Source organism: Somniosus microcephalus, chromosome 21, assembly GCF_052327205.1.
Source record: "Somniosus microcephalus isolate GS21.2 chromosome 21, FLI_Smic_1.0, whole genome shotgun sequence".
Lineage (NCBI taxonomy): Eukaryota > Metazoa > Chordata > Chondrichthyes > Squaliformes > Somniosidae > Somniosus > Somniosus microcephalus.
In genome coordinates, this window is record NC_141007.1 from 71,671,900 (window position 1) to 71,693,438 (window position 21,539).

A 21,539-nucleotide genomic window follows, 5' to 3' on the forward strand; every position below is an offset into this window, starting at 1 on the left:
CTATCTTTAGTCCTAGGAAAACAAAGTGAGTCACCCTGTTGAGAAAGACGGTGCTTGCTTTTGGCATCTATTTTTACTCTTAAGAGTTGCAAACTTTCTTCAATTAAAAATTCATAATCATATATCGTGGGTAAAACTAGTAGTGGAAGTAGCTCAAACTGGTTAAGAAGATTGGAGTTGTCAAGAAAGCTTAACCTTGTCACTATTTGTAGCTTCAATGTTCTACAATGCTTGTTTTTGCTTAGAAAGGAATATTGTGATTTTGATTGTACTCCGTAAAGGATGTATTTTCTCTGTAGCCAATCATAAACCATATAGAAGATGCAAATAACTTATTCCATGCCAGAGTCCACCCCATCCAACATCAAAGAGATGCAACCACTGTCAAGATTATGACTGAGCAGTACAAGAGTTGCTGGTGCTTTAGTTATACCTCACTGTTAACATCGACAACATATGGACTGAAGCAGCTGCATCTCAATATTCTGTATCAGTTTAAAAAGCCTGCAAAGAACTATAGCGGAAAACTGTTGGGATCCGTGTACAACATTTCCAAATTATACTATTTTTTCCCCAGCAATCATAAGGGTTAGTTTTATGAGATGGCTATCCTTGTTCTATTTGTTTTCAACTGCACCTAAACTATCCCGTTTACTCTCTGAAAACAAAAGCAACTTCAGAGGCCTGATAACTATTAAAAGGGGCATTAATATCTTTATCTATTTAACTTTAACAAAAAAATAAATAATTTCTTGTGTATTGTAACTTCAAAGTAAATGAATGGCAGGAAAAACTAAAGTTCTGACTGCCATTCTTGCTCGGCCTTGACACAGTTGATTTTCAGTGCTGCTCTTTTTTCTTTATAATTTGAGTAGAGTTTAAATTGTTTTTCATTGTCCTTCCCCATTGTAAACTAAATGATGTGCATGTGAAGTTAAGAGTCCCAGCCATAGCTCCAGTCACTGGGAGTGGTTGTGGTCAGTGGAATACTCCAGTCATTGAGTAGAGTCCTACTATGGTAATGCAAGTGGAATATTTTCTGCTGCGAGTGCTTGGGTATGCTGAGTACAAAGACTTTCCATATGTGTACAGAAATACTGCACTTCAGCTTTTGCAGCCACAGCTTTGCTGTCATCCTACAGCTGCTAACCCCCCGCCACGCCCCGCCCCCCCCCCCCCCCAACTCTATGCATCTTTTTTCCTCTTCAGCTGCTCCAGTTTTCAGCATCTGCTGATCTGTCCATAACCTGCCACTCCCTTCAACCGTATAATCGCTGTCACCTGTTAGGTTCTTTTTTTCTCTGCCACTTTTCAAAGTCAAAAGTGTTGGCTCTCCTCAATCTTCCCTGTCGCAACTTTACTCCCATTTCACTGCTGTTCTCTTTGTCTCCCACACCATATTCTTTCCCCCTCTCCCACCCCTCCCAAGAACAATTCAACTCTCAAAACACACGCTTAAGAATCCCTACATCCACCTTTCAACTGCATTATTAAAAATCCAACAATTTTGTAATAACTTGAATATCAGAAACACTATATCGACGTCAAAACAGATTCTACTGCTAAAGACTCTACTCACCCATCTTTCAATCGCATTAAAAAAAAACACTTTTCAAATAATTAAAACATCATGGGTGTAAGGGGTCTTTTTAACGAGCTTGTGGTGTGCGAGATCGATTCTTGATTTCACACTGCTCGTGAGCGGTTTCGAAGCGCTCCCCCCTCACTGATTCTAGACACTGGACTTATTGCCAGACTACCTTGATGTGTTGGCCCAACTTGTGACTCGGAAGACAAATGGATCAGGTGAGACAAGGTAAGTTTTAAAATTAATGGTTTCTTTATTTATAAGGAGAATAAAAACACAGGGAACAAAGAAACAACACAGACAAAATCATTAACACGCCTCCCAATGGGAACTAAAATTTAACACACAAGAATTACTTTGACTATCTTAAAATACATCAATTCATTAGCTGCGGTATAATAAAACGGGGGTGGGGAAAGCGCGCGGTACAACGAAGGATAAATAACACTCCCGATTACAAAGCCCTTAATATTAAAACCCTCCCGTCTCTAAAGTATCCCTCTACTAGGTCAGCTAGGTGGAGTTGGGCCTCTATGCTCACCAGGGTTTTAAAACTGTCCTCGACCTTGGTGCTCCTGTAGCTTCCGGGATTCCCGATTGATCTTCCTTCTGGGACGGGCTCCTGAACCTGCTCTCCTGCTCGAACTTGTAGAACCTCCGTGCTCCTCGAACCGTAATCGAACCTCCTAATCGGACCTCTCCACTCGAACCGTTCAACTTAACCTTAACCTCTCGTTGTTCTCTGCCTCCGATCGTACCTTCTGCCCGTTGATTTTCCCCCAACAGTTATACCGTTTCCTTGCCCTTATCTTTGGCGCCAAATCAGGGGTTTTCTTTTGTCAAAGTTTTGGGCCGGCTACTTTGACAAAAGCTGGTACTTTAGTTTAACGACTTTAATCGTGGCCGAAACCAAACTGATGGGTTATGTCCCGTCTCCCGCTGAGTTTGACGCAGATAATGGGTCTTGTCTGTGCTCTGTGATTTCAGTGATGGGTTTACGTTTATCTGGCGATTAACATGACCTTTTCAAGTGCAAGTCCTTTGTTTTTGACTTCGTTACTGCTGCTACCTTTATTACCATATCAATTGCAGTCAGTCTGGAATTTTCCAATCGGTGGTGACTCAGGTTTCTTTAAGGTATTGCAGTGGTATGTCCTTCTGAAATGAGTCATGTGATCTGCCGACTCCATCTTGTGCTCTTAAAAATGTGGCCATTTCAGGGGTTTTAAAATGTAGGCTGTATTTTCCTGGATTTTGCGAATCCTACAGTCCCCCCTGTGATACAATGGACATCTCGAATCATCTTTTTGTATCATGAATGTTTTAGGGTGAGCATAAATCCGTTCCCTCCCCAGCTGACCTTCCCCGTAGTTTACCTGACTATGGAGTGTACCTTGCACACGCACTTTCCTCATCCCGAAAACGGAGTTGAGTAGATATCCCCCACCGGAGAAACATTTATACTACGTGCAGACTCGCATTAGAGTCATAACCCGACGCAACACAATCTTTATTATAATACACAAAAAAACAGATGGGAAAATAAGGTAGTTACACGGGCGAGTCCCCGTTTATGCTGACATAGTGGTCCCGCCAAGTCTGCTGACTAGGGAACTCCCTGTCGTGTCCCTTCCTCCTGCACTGGACACAGACCAGGTACAGAACGATCCCTATCTGGCACACCACTAAAACGTGGGAAGCCAGTCTGACCCATGATGGGATCTCTATATTATCAAAGAGGTCCCACCATGGTGGAACCAGTATGCCTAGGATTTTTGCCCCTATGTCGATGGTCTTCTGCGCTAAAGTATAGAAGTGCTTTTGGGAGACAGTAACTGCTTTCAGCAGTTTGGTTAGATGTTCTGGGAGAGGGGGAATTATGAAACCAAAGTGGGCCACGTACTTCTGGAGATTGATGAAGTTCTCCTTGACAGTGAGGTGAACAGTGGATGGCTCAGGGATCGGGATAATCTGCAGCTGTGCCACTTGAACTACTGCCTTGGGTTTGAAACAGAAGCTGCTTTCACTGACCGCGCACCAGCCGTGCTGTCCATGCCGGTAGTGGGACACTGCGGTGGCGACACAGTATGTCCCACCTCCTATGTATGCCACCTGTGGGGGAACATGGCCCTGTGCCATGGCTTCCATGGTGCAATTGATAGGGTTAGCGTCAGCAGAACTGAACCCGTACTGTGGTGTTGAATAGGCATTCAAGTGCTGGGGACACAGGATTATGTGTGCTCCCCGGCTACGGCACCCCGAGAGGTCAGTACCCGTCATAGCCTGCTCCCACTTAATGACGTAGGGTGGGACCGCTGCGAAACGGACGTGTGCTCCCCCCCGAATGACTCCAATGTTCACCACCCTATACACCGGCGCAGGTCGGGCCGCCCTACTCATTACTGGGATCCGCACGACGACCCCCATGATGGTGTGGTTGGAGTGACCACAGTCCACAGGGACTGGGTAGGCCTCAGAAGCGAGCCGGAGCTGGCACGGACCCAACACGTTCTCAAAGGGGTGGAGGGCTGCGAGGTGCTTGTTGCTGATCCAGGAGGGGACCAAACCCTGTTTTAAGTCCTCCAGATTGCTGCGGCCCTCGCCCAGCAACCATGCCCCGTACAGTACGCATACCTCATTCTGGGCAGCCTGATCTGAGGCGTTCCTGTCCTCCCTAATGAGAGCGTTGACCGTCCGAGCCTGCTTCTCCAGCTCTGCTATGATCTCCTTTAAATGGAGAGTCATAGCCTGATCCTCATGGAGCTCCGAACCCACCACCCGGTTTTCGTCCGTGAGGATCCCCTTCAACTGGGTCTTTAACCCGTTAACCTGCCGTTGTAATTCGATGTCGTCCATGCTATTTATGATGGACGACCCAGTGTTGAACCCTGTGAACCAGTCATTCACGGCGCCCCTTCTTTGTCTCCCCACTTGCTCCCATTCCTTGTGGCCCTTGGTGTAGAGTTCGGTTCTATTGACCCCCGCGAAGTCAAACTCGTAAAACTTCTGCAGGGTCTCTTTCAGCAGGGCCTGATACAGCCTTGCCGTTTCTACGGGGCACCATTCCGGCAGGTGCACCTCGGTCAGGTTGAGGATGACCGAGGCCACCGTGTAATGGACCCCCTGATAGGCCATTTGGTCAGTGGGAACTAATACTAACCCGTTCCCTGGTCCCTTGGTGGTGGTGGGGCATCCCTCTGCTACCGTCCGTGGTGTCTGGGTCGTGGGCAGGGGCTGTCGGGGGCGGGTCACTAGCTCAGTGGCATTAACCGCGATTGGGAAGTAGGGGACCGCGCATGCGTCCAAGCGCGATTCCCAGTCTATCCCCCTCCCGTTATCTTGCCACTGGCTGTGGAAAATGATGGAAACACCTGTGGGGCAGACTTTCTCTGAACCCCACATACACACGTAAATCCCCTGATCGGGTTCCCACCATTTATCCCAGCACACTGTCAACCCTCCCTGGGTCCCTGTGATAGTCCGCTAAGTGTCGTTCCCTAACCTTTCCCACTTTACTCTGGGGTTCCCCATGTCCCTGCTCAGTTTCCTGAGCCACCACCACCTATCCAGGGGGACGTTCCCCCTGCAGGTTAGGCAAATGTGCTTCCCCACGGTCACACTAATCCGCGTGGCCTGGATCTTGATCCGAGGACACGACAGAGAGACCTCTCCGTAGGCGAAGCCGGTCTCGCTCGAATATTTCGTGGAGTTCGACCCCAGCCATCCGGGCCAGTTGCCCTCGTGGGTGTACCCAGCGACTTCCTCTGCTTCGCGCAGGCCCTGCCCGTCGTGGGCCAGAGGCGCAGTTTCCCCGGAGCAGCCAAAGATACGGTGATCCTCCGTCTCTCCCCTCCAGGCGACGTTGAGGCCCACCAGGGCCGCGAGGATGATGCCTCCTACTGGCATCATCTTGTTACTATCTGGCGGAGAGATAAAAAAAAGGTTTCGAGCCGGGCTCCCTGGGCTCCTCGGCTTGGGTGCGGGGTGAGTGGGTCCCACGACCCTAGCTCACCTAAAACTTGCCACATTCTATCGCTCCAAAGTGCTACCATACTTCCAGAAGACCACTTACTTATTTACCAAAATTACAATTAAACTAACCTTATTACCCCAAAACGATATATATATATATACATCTGCCGCCCGTCTCCGGACGGCCAGCTTATAACCTGTGGGGACCGTCGCAGGCCTCCCCCTGCTGCGTTCCCACATCGGTCTCAGCTGCTGGTCCCTGGCCGCCCGTGGCTGCTGGCTGTGGACCGTTTAAACTTCCCGCAGCTTTCTTCCGGGGGGGTCCCTTTTGTGGAAGCCGGCGACCAAACCTTCCTCGGTTGCGGTTTCCTATTTGACCGTCTGAGGGTCACCACATGTGAGGTTTCCTTGTGGGTCGGACCCTTGGCTGGAGCTTTGGCCCTGGCTGCAGCCCGTGGCTTCCCCACGACTGCCGGCTGTGGGCTTCCTCCCGCAGGCTCCGCCTCCCTAGGCTCTGGGTCAGCGGCAGGCACCTCTCCGCTACCTGGGACTCCAGGTCGAGAGTCTCCGCCCCCAGACGCCACCTCTCTGATGCTGTACTCAGGGGCAAGACCTAAGACCTCCGGCTCCTCCCCTTCACCGCAGTCGGGGGCGGGACCTTCGTCCTCCGACTCGGCTTCCTTCCTAAAAACCGGGGCAGGACCTAACCTTGCTGGCTCCCCCCCTCTCCCGTGACCAGGGACAGGACCTAGGACCTCCGGCTCCTCCCCTCTCCTGTGACCAGGGACAGGACCTAGGACCTCCGGCTCCTCCCCTCTTGGGTCCCAGAACAATGGGGGAGTCTCCCGTGTGGACGGGACAACTCCTCCCCTCACGCAGGCTGCTCGTCCTGCCTGTGTGACCTGCGGCTGCAGCCCCCCTGCAGTTTTTCTCTTCCATCCGTCGTACCGAAGCGCACATAGGTAGACGGGCTGTGCAGGCTCCAGTCATTGCTGGCCACTTTGAGAAGGGGTTGGGGGAACTGCCGGACCGGTGGTAGCTGCTACTTTTCCCTTGGTGAGGACGAACTATCTCACCGAAGCCAGCAGCGCCTCCAGCAGCTCTGGAGGTACAGTTGACTCCGTTTCTCTCTCTGGGGCAGGGGTCGGGGGTGTGGCCTGGGCTTGGGCTGGGGCTGTGGGGACCTTTCCCCTTGTGTCCTTCTAGGGATTCTTACAGTCCCTGCGCCAATGCCCCTCCTTCCCGCAACCGTAGCACGTTTGTCTGCCTTGGTTGGGACGGCTCCCTTCCTGGCGCCACTCTTTACGGGGCTGGTCACCAGGCCTGACCTCACAAACCTTCCCTTTTTGCTGGGGTGTCTTACTATCCCTCCCGTTTCTAAAGGTGACGGTGAGTTGGCGGATCACCGTCCCCTCCGTGGTCTGAGGGTTTCGGGGGTCGAACCAGGCCATTGCCTGCGTTCGAACGCGGGGCAGGGAGTTATTCATCAGGCACCTGAGCCAGTGGACTAACTGGTCCCTGTTCAGGTGCTCTCGCGCCGGCATTCCCGGGCACGCACCCCGGTAGACTGGCCACAGCCTGTCCGCGAACGCCTGCGGGGATTCCCCGGGGAGCGGGACTGTTTTCTCCACCCGGGTGAACGGACTCCCCTTGTTCATCCCCATGGCCTCCAGGATCTCGTCCCTCAGCCCCTCATAATTTTCCTGACCCCTCTTACACCCACCGGGTAGCGTCTGGAGGAGATCGCTACCCAGGGAGAACAACAGCATCTTGACCTGCTCTGCCTCGTCGCAGTCGTTAACACAGGCCGCCTGTTCTATCTCCCTAAAGTGAAGAGAAGGGTCCCCCTTCATGGTGAGCTTGGGGATGTAGCTCACCATGGAGCGCAACTGTTGCGCACTGTGTGGCACCAGGAATTGGTTCTGGAGGTCCCCAGGTTCCCCGCCCTCACTGGGTGGTCCGTACCTTCGTTGTGTCACGGGGTGCACCGGTCCCGGTCCCTGATTCTCTCTCGGGCTATCCTGGTCTACCTTGAAGTCTTCATCCTCCACCCCCTCCTTATCCCAGACCTCTGGAAAACTAGGGGCTATGGGTGGTAGCTGTGAAACCTCTGGTTCCCTAACCCGTGTTGCTCTGGGGGCTGCCTACGGGACTTCCCTGCTTGGGTTGCCGTTGAACTCAGCCTGGCTGACCTTGGGGCTAATGAGGCATATCATCCCCTTTGCCCTGGCCAACGCCATATTCAGGCTTTCTATTTCCTGCCTACAGGGGCCGTGGTCTGCCTCCTCAAACCCCTGAGCGCAGGCCAGCTTATAGGCTGCTTTTACTTCGCCTACCTTTTCCTCCTGTGCCTTCAGTTCCCCCGTGAGGCGGCTAATCTCCGTCTTTAATCTCCTCTCTTTCTCCCTGGATTCTCTTGCCTGATATTCTACGTGTTCTGCCCTGAACCTAGCGCTCCCCTCCAGCTCAGCTATCTTGCCCTCCAGCCTTTCTACCCTGGCCTGGTGCTCACGCTGCACTTCAGTGGCCTGGCTTTCCATGTGCTCTACCTTCCCCCGATGGTCCCGGACCATCGCTGCCCTCTCCTGGCTTACAGCCTCCAGGGCCACTAGCACCTTCCCTTCCGCTGCAACTTTTTCCTGCAGCTCCCGGGACAAATGCCTTATTTTAGTTTCCTTACTGGCCACTGCTTGGTCCAGTATCAGAACCTGCTTTTTATAACACATAAGCCATACCGCTTTTTCAATGCCCTTGCGGCGCTCTTTGCTAGCCGTCCACTGGGCGGCTGCCTCTAGGGGACGCTCGGCCCCTAACAGGTCGCATACCCATTTTTTTGCAACGTTTACTTTACCACACACGTAGGAGGATAACCTGTCCTCCATCACATCTGTCTCACCCGAGTCTTTGTCCACCACACAAGGGGTCTGTAGCCAGTGTCCTGCCGCGGTCGCCATTCTGTAAGGGGTCTTTTTAACGAGCTTGTGGTGTGCGAGATCGATTCTTGATTTCACACTGCTCGTGAGCGGTTTCGAAGCACTCCCCCCTCACTGATTCTAGACACTGGACTTATTGCCAGACTACCTTGATGTGTTGGCCCAACTTGTGACTCGGAAGACAAATGGATCAGGTGAGACAAGGTAAGTTTTAAAATTAATGGTTTCTTTATTTATAAGGAGAATAAAAACACAGGGAACAAAGAAACAACACAGACAAAATCATTAACACGCCTCCCAATGGGAACTAAAATTTAACACACAAGAATTACTTTGACTATCTTAAAATACATCAATTCATTAGCTGCGGTATAATAAAACAGGGGTGGGGAAAGCGCGCGGTACAACGAAGGATAAATAACACTCCCGATTACAAAGCCCTTAATATTAAAACCCTCCCGTCTCTAAAGTATCCCTCTACTAGGTCAGCTAGGTGGAGTTGGGCCTCTATGCTCACCAGGGTTTTAAAACTGTCCTCGACCTTGGTGTTCCTGTAGCTTCCGGGATTCCCGATTGATCTTCCTTCTGGGACCGGCTCCTGAACCTGCTCTCCTGCTCGAACTTGTAGAACCTCCGTGCTCCTCGAACCGTAATCGAACCTCCTAATCGGACCTCTCCACTCGAACTGTTCAACTTAACCTTAACCTCTCGTTGTTCTCTGCCTCCGATCGTACCTTCTGCCCGTCGATTTTCCCCCAACAGTTATACCGTTTCCTTGCCCTTTGGCACCAAATCAGGGGTTTTCTTTTGTCAAAGTTTTGGGCCGGCTACTTTGACAAAAGCTGGTACTTTAGTTTAACGACTTTAATCGTGGCCGAAACCAAACTGATGGGTTATGCCCCGTGTCCCGCTGAGTTTGACGCAGATAATGGGTCTTGTCTGTGCTCTGTGATTTCAGTGATGGGTTTACGTTTATCTGGCGATTAACATGACCTTTTCAAGTGCAAGTCCTTTGTTTTTGACTTCGTTACTGCTGCTACCTTTATTACCATATCAATTGCAGTCAGTCTGGAATTTTCCAATCGGTGGTGACTCAGGTTTCTTTAAGGTATTGCAGTGGTATGTCCTTCTGAAATGAGTCATGTGATCTGCCGACTCCATCTTGTGCTCTTAAAAATGTGGCCATTTCAGGGGTTTTAAAATGTAGGCTGTATTTTCCTGGATTTTGCGAATCCTACATGGGTCAAAAAATCAAAACACAACACGCAAATAGCACACACATAAAAAGAAACAGAAAAGTACACAAATAGACACAACTGTAACACCACAACAACACATAGACAGATATTACATAATAAACACGCAACCATATAACCATGTCACAACAAAAAAAAATACAACAATAATTTAACAACATAAAGACACACAATACCAGAAACTCAAAAGCATTTATTTCCTTCAATACCACCACAAAGTACGCTGCCTATCACCTACCATTCAGGGTCTGCAAAAGAATACCCAGAAACTACCTTCACTCGTAAAACCACTACCTCTTATTCAACTATATATTTTTTCCACAATCTCAACAGAACCATCAATATCCTACCATCCATATGATACACTGCTCCTAAACAATTCCCTCCAGCATTCAAACACATCAGTAAAAATAAAATCAACATTTTTCAAATACAGGAAACTCTCATTTAAATGGCACCTAAATATCCGGAATTCTCTATTAACCAGCAAAATTCATACTCCGAAAACAACACCTCAATAACCGGAAATGCTGCCGAGTCTGACTCCGAGCCTCCCGCGGTGGCCGAGTTAGTCAGTGGGGGTAGTTCTCCAAACTGCCACTACTCGGCTTCTTGGCGCTGTCGGAAGTCCAAACACCTCAATAACGATTCTGACTCTCCCGCGCTACTGGTAGTCTCTTCTGATCTGCCATTTTTCTGTGTGTCTCTGCATCTTTATCGTGAATTATCTCCCCCATCTTGCATTATGGAATTCCCAAAAGTTGGTCCAAGCAAAAGGAAGAGAGTGGTGTTAACTTTAAAACAGAAAATCGAGATATGCCAACGACTAGAAAGGGGAGAGAAGCATATCAACATTATGAATGAATTCAAAATTGGTTCGTCAACAATCTACGACATCAAATCGTAGAAGGATAAGCTGCTCGTTTTATTCAAGCTCGGAGACATGGCGTACGCTTTGTAAGCCTAAGCTTGAAGAGCTGGATACCGTGCCTTGAGTGGTTTTCTCTTAAGCGTTCAGAGGGTGTTCCACTTTCCGGACCCATGCTAATCGAGAAAGCGAAGGGTTTCTACACAAAGATGGAGCTCACTGACAAGTGTGCTTTCTCCGAGGGATGGCTAAAATGCTTCAAGTTACGGCACGGGATACGACGACTCGATATTTCCGGGGAGAAGAAACCAGCTGATCACGACGCCGCAGAAGAATACTGCAGTTATTTCAATCGGATTGTGCAGCAACATGATTTGTTGCCAGCACAGATATACAATGCTGATGAAACTGGCTTATTTTGGAGATTTTTGCCAGAATCAATGCTTGCTGGGGCTAGTGAGGCTAATGCTTCAGGTTACAAGAAAAATAAAGATCGTGTACCGTGCTAACATGTGCGAACACTGCTGGATCACACCGGGTTAAACTTCTTGTTGTTGGGAAGTATAAAAATCCCTGCGCATTTAAAAATGTGAGGCACTTGCCTGTTGAGTACAAAGCTCAAAGAAATGCTTGGATGAATAAGGAAATTTTTTCGTATTGGTTCCATCATATTTTTGTTCCATCTGCGAGGGAACATTTCTGTAAAATAGGGAAACCTGAAGATAGCAAATGCATTTTATTGCTTGATAATTGTAGAGCCCATCCGCATGAATCCGAGTTGGTTTCGGGAAATATTTTCACCATTTATTTGCCACCAAATGTAACTTCTCTCATACAACCCATGGACCAAGGCGTTATCCAAAATCTCAAGTGTCATTACAAGAAAGCCTTCCTACGTAAACTGATAAACCAAGATGACAATATTCACGCATTTCGGAAGGAATACAATCTTAAAGATGCCATCTTTAATGTTGCATGTTCCTGGAACTTGGTGAAAGGTCACACTTTGAGACAAGCCTGGTGCAAATTGTGGCCCTCTGTAATGTTTGCTGAAGGTTCTTCTTCAGAGGAGGAATTTCATGGGTTCAATGTTCGTCCCAAGAGGAGTACAATAATGGAAATGGCTGGCATGGTGAAAAATGTAGGCCCAGCAAACCCTCTACGTCACCTCAGTGAAAGTGATATTGAGCAGTGGGTTGATGCAGATAGAGAAGTTGCTGTTGTGCATATGCTAAGTGATGATGAAATAATTGAGAATGTTTTGAATCCAAAGAAAGAAAAGGAAAGTGAGATGGAAAGTGAAGAGGATGAGATTTCTGAAGGGAAGAAGATTTCTTGGGCTAAAGCTGCAGAAGGATTTGCTTTAATCCTCCAATTTGCTGAAAGGTAGCCTTGCTACTCTGCCCAAGAAATTATGCAACTCCATATTCTGCATTGCACCTTTCTACAAAAAAGGCAAGAATCCACTAAGCAAGCAGACATCCGGGACATGTTTAGGAAAGCTTCCAAAAGAGTTGAAACAGTGGAAGTGCCTGAAGAATCTGTTGAAGTGCATGATCCCGATGACCCAGCTGGCATGGATATTCCTGATGAACCAGCTGACTTGGAATAAGTGTACAGTCAACTACAGTACTGTATACAGTCGTTTACTGTACAAGTTTTGTTTTACTGTTAAGTAATTAAAGAGTTATGGATTACCCTCAACTGGCAGTACTGTACTTAAGCATCTTCCACCATCCATTTAACACAACATTCTGTAGGTGAGTACCCAATTACTGTATACTGCACCTTTCTTGATTTTGAAAAAATTTTTGTTTGTTAAAAATAGCCTCGGTAGATAACCCTCTCCGTCATCCGGAATTTTTAATCAACCGGCACCATCCAGGTCCCGTCGGTGCCGGATACCAAAGAGTTTCTTGTAATTGAAACACCACAAACAGAGGCAAAAGCAAAAGGGCAACAAACTCAGACAAACAAAACCAAAAGTATATTATGCAGACATATAACCACAACACCACAAAAAGAGAGTCAAACATATTGATCTCAAAGCACATTTATATAAATTACGTTCATTTATGCAATTTACCATGAGCACTGCCACAGGAGATCTACTAGTGTATATACTATTTGCAAGCCTCTGTTTCTTGTTATTGTCAAAAGAGCTCCAATATCTCACTGCTGTATGATATTCACAAGAGGTTACAGTGGAACCCTTTTACACTGATGTATTCAGCACCAAACATAATTCAATTAGGAGTCAACTAGTTGAGCATCACAAATAGTTAAATTACATTTGTTTGGCGAGATCAAATTGTCAGCTCAACTGCATTCTTGTGATGTATTCAAAAGGTGAGTCAAGGACAGTCTAACTGAAGGACCCATTCTGGGCTTTGGATTGTGGGCCTGACCTGAAATGGCTTGCATATTTTGACAAAAATGATTTGTGGTCTTGCAACTTATTGGTTCCAATAGTTGAATTGGAATGAACATGCTTTAAACAACATGCAATTTAAAAAAAATCTTATGTACAGACAGAAAAAACATTATTACTCGCGGCACTAATTTCCATTGAACTGAAGTGCATTTTACTGCTCCATATGACTGGGTTAGTATTTAGGCTTTTGTTATAAACTAGTGATAATTTCACTATAAAAAGAATATTCTTTTCAGTTAAATTTAGTAAGTGAATTAGGACATGGGGATATTTTCATTGTATCCAAGTTCATAATAAATGAACCTCTATCATCACAACTATTTATTATCACTGGAGACAGAGCCAGCACGGCCCTGCACTCTGAAATTTTCTTCCTTGACACCCTATGTCTTGCTACATCTCTTCCCAACTTCAATACTGCTCAAAGCTTACCTCTTCAAACACTCCTTCAGTTATTTCACTAATCTTCTCCCCTCTTCTTGCTTGATGTCTGAAACATCTTGGGATATGTTGCCTCTTTAAAGGGTCTATCTAAATTGTAATTAGCAAATAAGTTGGTGATGGTTTTCAGGGAAATCCTTCAGCAGCATAGAAAGAGAAAAAAAGCACTATATTGGTGCACTGGTGGAAAGCATATTGTGAGTGCCATCTCTTTTACACGTTAATAGAAATGTTTACAGTGTGTAACGGTGCAATGTGGATCTGCCTTGGGATTGTTTCAGTACTTTGAGGGGCCAGTTGCCCTCCTGCCATGGGAGACCCAGGAAGGAGCAGAGGAATGTTTCCCTAGGAAAGTAATTTACACTGATTTGACAATAGACTATGAGCAGAATTTTCTCATAATTAAGTATGGCAAAAACCTTCCCTACAGCTTTGTTTGTCTACATTCTGTAGAACAACTCTATACAGCGTCTTGTCATCTGTGTTTTGCTTCTGCTGCAAATATCATAGTTTTACATAGTAACATAGAAGATAGGAGCAGGAGTAGGCCATTCGGCCCTTCGAGCCTGCTCCGCCACTCGATGAGATCATGGCTGATCATCCAAATTCAGTACCCTGTCCCTGCCTTCTCCCCATATCCCTTGATCCCTTTAGCCTTAAGAAATATATCCAACTCTTTCTTGAATATATTTAATGAACTGGCCTCCATCGCCCTCTGTGGCAGAGAATTCCACAGGTTCACCACTCTCTGGGTGAAGAAATTCCTCCTCATTTCAGTCCTAAATGGCTTACCCCTTATCCTTAGACTGTGACCCCTGGTTCTGGACTCCCCGGCCATCAGAAACATCCTTCCTGCATCTAGTCTGTCCAGGCCTGCCAGAATTTTATAGGTTTCGATGAGATCCCCTCTCAATCTTCTAAACTCCAGTGAGCATAAGCCCAATCGACACAATCTCTCCTCATACGTCATTCCTGCCATCCCAGGTATCAGCCTGGTGAATCTTCGCTGCACTCCTTCCATGGCAAGAACGTCTTTCCTCAGGTAAGGCGACCAAAACTGCACACAATACTCAAGGTGTGGTCTCACCAAGGCCCTGTACAACTGTAGCAAGACATCCTTGTTCCTGTTTTCGAACCCTCTTGCTACGAAGGCCAACATACCATTTGCCTTCTTAACCGCCTGCTGCACCTGCATGCTTACCTTCAGCGACTGGTGCACAAGAACACCCAGGTCTCTTTGCACTTCTCCTTCTCCCAATCTATTGCCATTCAAATAATAATCTGCCTTCCTGTTTTTGCCACCAAAGTGGATAACCTCACATTTATCCACATTATAGTGCATCTGCCATGTTTCTGCCCAATCACCCAACCTGTCCAAATCATACTGGAGTTTCACGACATCCTCCTCACAGCATACCCTCCCACCCAGCTTTGTGTCGTCTGCAAATTTGGAGATATTACATCCAATTCCCTCGTCCAGATCATTAATATATATTGTGAACAGCTGGGGTCCTAGGACCAATCCTTGTGGTACCCCACTAGTCACTGCCTGCCACTCGGAAAACGACCCGTTTATTCCAACTCTTTGCTTTCTGTCCGCCAACCAGTTCTCTATCCAAGTCAATACCTTGCCCCCAATCCCATGTGCCTTAATTTTGCATGCTAATCTCTTATGTGGGACCTTATCGAAAGCCTTCTGAAAGTCCAAATACGCCACATCCACTGGTTCTCCCTTATCTATTTTCCCAGTTACATCCTCAAAAAGTTCCAGTAGATTAATCAAGCATGATTTACCTTTTGTAAATCCATGTTGACTTTGTCCGATCCTGTCACTGCTTTCCAAGTGCTCTGCTATTACATCTTTTATAATGGACTCTAGCATTTTCCCCACTACCGATGTCAGGCTTACCGGTCTATAATTCCCTGCTTTTTCTCTACCACCTTTTTTGAATAGTGGGGTAACATTAGCTACCCTCCAATCCATGGGTACTGTTCCAGAGTCTATCGAGTTCTGGAAGATGACCAGCAATGCATCTACTATTTCTAGGGCCACTTCCTTAAGTACCCTGGGATGTAGATTATCAGGCCCTGGGGATTTATCGGCCTTCAGTCCCATTAATTTTCCTAACACCATTTCCCTACAAATACTGATTTCTTTCAGTTCCACCCTTTCATCAGACCCTATGTTCCCCGGCATCTCTGGGAGGTTATTTGTGTCCTCCTTTGTGAAGACAGAACCAAAATATGTATTTAGTTGGTCTGCCATTTCTTTGTTCCCCATTATAAATTCCCCTGATTCTGATTGCAAGGGACCTACGCTTGACTTCACCAATCTTTTTCTCTTCACATATCTATAAAAGCTTTTACAGTCAGTTTTTATGTTCCCTGAAAGCTTACTCTCATATTCTATTTTCCCTTTCTTAATTAATCCCTTTGTCCTCCTTTGTTGGATCCTAAACTGCTCCCAATCCTCAAGATTATTGCTTTTTCTGGCCAATTTATATGTCCTCTCCTTGGATCTTATGCTATCCCTAATTTCCCTTGTTAGCCACAGTTGAGTCACCTTTTTTGTTTTATTTTTATGCCAAACTGGGATGAACAAATTCTGTAGCTCATCCATTCTTGCGTCCGTGTGTTAATAGAGACACTGAAGACAGGAATTGGTTTCACAGGTGTTTACTGAACAAAGTCTGGAGGGGAACTAACTGATACAACACAATATACAGGCTTATATAGCCCGAGTGGCCATTACCGGCATTACAGTACACAGGGGGCTCTTAAAGGCACATACACTACAATTCCTCCCCTTTTAGCCAACCAGTACATAATATTTTAAGTAATCATTAATTACATGTTACAAGAAAAATAATCTACACATTGCTGCAGTTAATCAGTTATAAGTCAGTCTCTCTGGAGGCTTCCTGACTCGGTCCGGATAACGCCTCGGTGGTGTAGTAGGTTCTTTTGGCAAGGCTGATTCGGCTTGAATGCCAGTGTCGGGTTCATCGGGTTCCAGTATCACCGGATCGGAGGTAGATACTATGGGTAGCTCTACTTCATCATTAGGCGTATAGAGTTGTGGTGTAGGTTGTCCCTTTTCGGATGACTCTATGATTTGGTCAGCATGGCGCCTTATTATGCTTTCTCCAATGTCCACGGTATACATCAGCGGTCCTAGTCGTGTGCAGATAGTTCCAGGCTGCCATTTCTCGGTATGGTAGTCCCGGGCCAAAACTTGTTGACCTATCTGGAAGGTTCTAGTTGGCCTTTCATTCATGCCTTGAAATTGCCGGTTCTCCACGTCCCTTCTGATGTTTGGCTTGATCAAATCCAGCCGGCATCTTAGGCTTCTATTGAAGAACATCATGGCGGGAGTTTGGTTTGTAACCATATGTGTTGCATTCCTGTATGCAAACAAGAAGTTATCCACCTTATGCTGAAGTTTTATGTCTTCATTACCCATGGCCTTTATGGCCTTCTTGAAGGTCTGGACAAACCTTTCAGCCAATCCATTGGTGGCGGGATGGTATGGGGCGGACGTGTAGTGCTTAACCCCATTGTTTTTTAAGAACTTCCTGAATTCTTCGGACACAAATTGCGGTCCATTATCAGAACAGATCTGTTCAGGCAGCCCATTCCTGGCAAATATGGTCCTTAATACTGTGATGGTTTTTTCCGTGGTGGTGGAGGACATCTTTATTACCTCCGGCCACTTGGAGTGTGCATCAACCGCGATTAAGAACATTGAGTCCATAAATGGACCAGCAAAGTCGATGTGTACCCTTTGCCATGGAGACGAGGGCCACTCCCATGGATGTAGAGGGGCTTGTGGTGGAGCGTTTTGGACCTTCTGGCATCCTAGGCAGCTCTTGGTCATTTCTTCGATGTCTCCATCGATACCTGGCCACCATACAAACGCCCTGGCTAGGTTCTTCATTTTCACTCCACCCAGATGCCCCTCGTGAAGCTCCTTTAGAACTTTATCCTGGAGTTTGGGTGGAATCACCACTCTGGATCCACACATCAAGGTTCCTCGGCACACTGACAGCTGTTCTCTTCTTTGCGAGAATGCTGGCAACAGTGGTTCGCAATGTGCTGGCCATCCCTTCACTGTTAAATCGTAGACTCGTGAGAGAGTCGGGTCATTTCTAGTTTCCCTTTCAATGGCAGAATTTGTTACTGGTAGACATTTGACTGGCAGAGTGGAAAATCTCCACTGGGTCTACGGTAGGTGCCTCTTCTACCGTTGGCAACGGTAGGCGCGATAAACCGTCAGCATTCCCATGCTGTTTTGATCCTTTGTATTCTATGTTATATTGGTGTGCCCCTAGAAAAAGGGACCACCTCTGTAGCCTTTGCGCTGTCATAATGGGAACACCCTTTTTAGGGTTGAATATGGAGATGAGGGGTTGATGGTCAGTCAACAAGGTAAATTTTTGTCCGTGTAGGTAATGGTTGAATTTCTTCACTCCCCATACCAGGCTGAGTGCTTCCCTGTTGATTTGGGCATAGTTACGCTCAGCTGAGTTCAATGAGCGTGACGCAAAAGCTATCGGTCGTTCCGAGCCATCAGGGAATTTATGCGATAATACTGCTCCTACGCCGTAAGGGGATGCATCGCACGCCAGTCTGATTGGCAGTGATGGGTTGTAATGAGCCAAAACTTCTTTGGACGTGATTAAGTCTTTGCATTTATGGAAGGCACGTTTACAATCTTCGCTCCATTTCCAAATTACTCCTGTTTGTAGCAGTTCATTAAGAGGGTGCAGAAGAGTTGATAAATTCGGTAAAAATTTATGATAGTAATTTATTAATCCCAGGAACGACCTTAATTGTGAAACATTTTCAGGTGCTGAGGCTTTTATGACCGCTTCAATTTTTTCAGGTGACTTATGCAACCCTTCCTTATTAATAATGTGGCCACAATATGATATTTGATTCTGGAAAAATTCGCACTGGGGGCGATTTGCTCGTAGGCCCCGTTCTCTCAGCCTAGTGAGCACCTGCTCCAAATTGGCAAGGTGCTCGTTGTCGTTTTCTCCTGTTACAAGGATGTCGTCTAGGTAGCATTGAGTCCCCGGAATCCCTTGGAGGACTTGCTCCATAGCTCTTTGCCAGATAGCTGGAGCGGATGCTACTCCGAAAACCAGTCGATTGTACTGGTACAGGCCTTTGTGTGTATTTATCGTGAGATACTTTTTAGAGGCCTCTTCAACCTCCATCTGTAGATATGCCTGTGCCAAGTCAATTTTGGTGAAACGTTTCCCTCCGGATAGTGAGGTGAAAATATCTTCTATCCTCGGAAGAGGATACTGTACCGTGTGAAGGACCGGGTTTACAGTCACCTTGAAGTCTCCACAGATGCGAATTTTTCTCTGTTCTTCAGATTTATCATTATTCAACGTTTTCTTCATGACTGGGACGATGGGTGTTGCCCACTCGCTCCAATCTATTTTGGATAATACGCCTGCCTTTTCCAAATTCTCCAGCTCTGCCTCGACTGCTGGACGAATTGCGTATGGCACCGGTCTTGCCTTAAAAAACTTGGGAATTGCCGCATCTTCCACTTTTATTGAGGCGGTGATGCCTTTCAAGGTTCCTAGTTTCTCTTGAAACAATTCTTTGGCGTTGGCCAAGATGTCTTTTAATCGTTCAGGTATGACGTCATCATCATTTTTTTCCTTACTGGTCACCGTCAGTGCCTGAATGGAGTGCCAGTCTAAATGTATTTTCCTGATCCATTCACGTCCCAACAGCGGTGGACCACCATCTTATAGAACGTATAAATACAACTTTTGTATTTCCTTGCCGTTGTATACAACAGGCTCCCTTATTTTTCCTTTAGGGTATACTTTCTGCCCCGTATATGTTTTCAAGATAATGGATGTGTCTTTTAAAGGTATATGCGAAAATAGCCGCTCGTAATCCCGTCGATTTATGACGGTCAGAGCTGATCCTGTATCTAGCTCCATTTTAACTGGGGACCCTGCTATTGTGAGGGTTACCCAAATGGTCTGGTAATCTTCTTTGGCAATTACATTATGTAATTTGAGACAGCTTAGTCTCTTGTTTTCGGAGTCGCTATCGCTTTTCTGGTCTTCGGAGCTACTGTCCGTCATCATTTGTACCTTTCTGTACTTTTCTTTATTGATTTTTGTTTTTCCTGTCCGTGGATTTTTTTTTGTCCAGATCGGCATAACCGTGCAATGTGTCCAATCTTTCCGCATTGCCTGCATGCTTTGTCCTTGAACCAGCAGTTCCTCTGGTCATGGGTGGATCTGCCGCAGCGATAACATCTCTCGAAACCCTGTGTCATTTCATGGGTGCCGAAGTCCTGTGTCTTTTGTTGTATCTCTGCAGCTCCTCTTGCGGCTGCTTCGTATGATACAGCCATACTGAAAGCCTTGTCCAGTGTTAAATCTTTCTCAGAAAGCAGCCTTTTCTGTGTTCCTTCACTTAGGAGACCGCAGACGAATTTGTCTCGAAGATAATCTGCTAGTCCTGCCCCGAATTGGCAGTGCTTTGATAGCTTTCTTAATTCGGTGAGGTAATTAGCGTTACTTTCATTCTTGTGTTGATTCCTCTTGAAGAATTTGAATCGTTCCGCTATCAGCAGCGGTGTTGGGTTTAAGTGCTCCTGTAGGGTATCAACAATTTCTTTAAAATTCTTGTCCTTTGGTTTGGCTGGAGTGATTAAGTTTCGTAACAGCCCGTATGTCTTTGCGCCCATTAGATTTAGAAGTACTGACGCTTTTTTATCATTTTCTATTCCATTTGCGGTGCAATATACCTCCACTCTTTCCACATATGTGGTCCAATCCTCTATATCGTTATCAAAAGCATCAATATTGCCAGCCTTAGGCATCCTGGAAAAAAAATGGCGCTTCCCACGCTTTTCTTTCTTTTCTGCAGAAAAGATGTGGCGCTTCCCCGCCGCTGCTGCTGATGAGAACGCTGTTTTCTGCGGTTTTAAATTTAAAATTTTTTTATTTACAGGTGGAGACTCGTTCCCGCCGGACTCTCTCTGCTAGGTCTGAACGCTGACCTGCTTGCAGCGCCGGCCGTCTCCCGAGTGCTCCCTCCCCGTCTGTTACTGCTTGCCTCCGCCTTCGCTGCTTGGCCTCGCTGCAGAGCCAGCCGCTGGAGCCCCAGCCCGACGCCCAGGAAGGATTATTGCAGTACCTGCCACCAGCTCGGCTAGCTGGTGAAACCACAGCTTTTTCTTTTTCTTGCTTCGACTTTGGACGTCAGAGGAATCGATGTCCTTGAGGTGCTGCCGAATTGCAGGTAAGTCCGTTTCCAATTCGTCGCCACTGTTGCGTCCGTGTGTTAATAGAGACACTGAAGACAGGAGTTGGTTTCACAGGTGTTTACTGAACAAAGTCTGGAGGGGAACTAACTGATACAACACAATATACAGGCTTATATAGCCCGAGTGGCCATTACCGGCATTACAGTACACTGGGGGCTCTTAAAGGCACATACACTACACATTCGGTCTTTGAATGTTTGCCATTGCCTATCCACCGTCAACCCTTTGAGTGCCATTCCCCAATTTTGAACATGAACTTATGATAGTAAATATAAATAAAAATTAAAACAATGTGGTTTGTTGCTCATGGCTTATTGGGTAGATTTACAACTTGCTGCCCGTTCTAGAAACTGGCAGGCGTCATTTCAATGGAAATGAAAATCGAGACACTTTCTATAACTGGTGGCCGCTATGCCAATTTTATGCTTGGGTGGCAAGTTGAAAATTTACCCATTGTCTCTAAACATTAGGAGAGTTGATAACCAGGCAGAAATGATACCAGCAAAACTATATTCTGTGATACCAGTGTAAAGATGCCAAAGCAAAGGATTTTGATTGTTTGAGATGGCTGTTTACCATCGCTCAGAGACTGGTGTAGGAGCTAGTGAAGAAGTTGCTCAATTGAGATTTGGATGAAGACATGTTGGCCTAGAAATTCGTATGGGCGGTGGCGCAAAATGGACGGTATTGGATCGACTGCCCATTATATGTAGCGCCTGATCATCAGTTCCATTG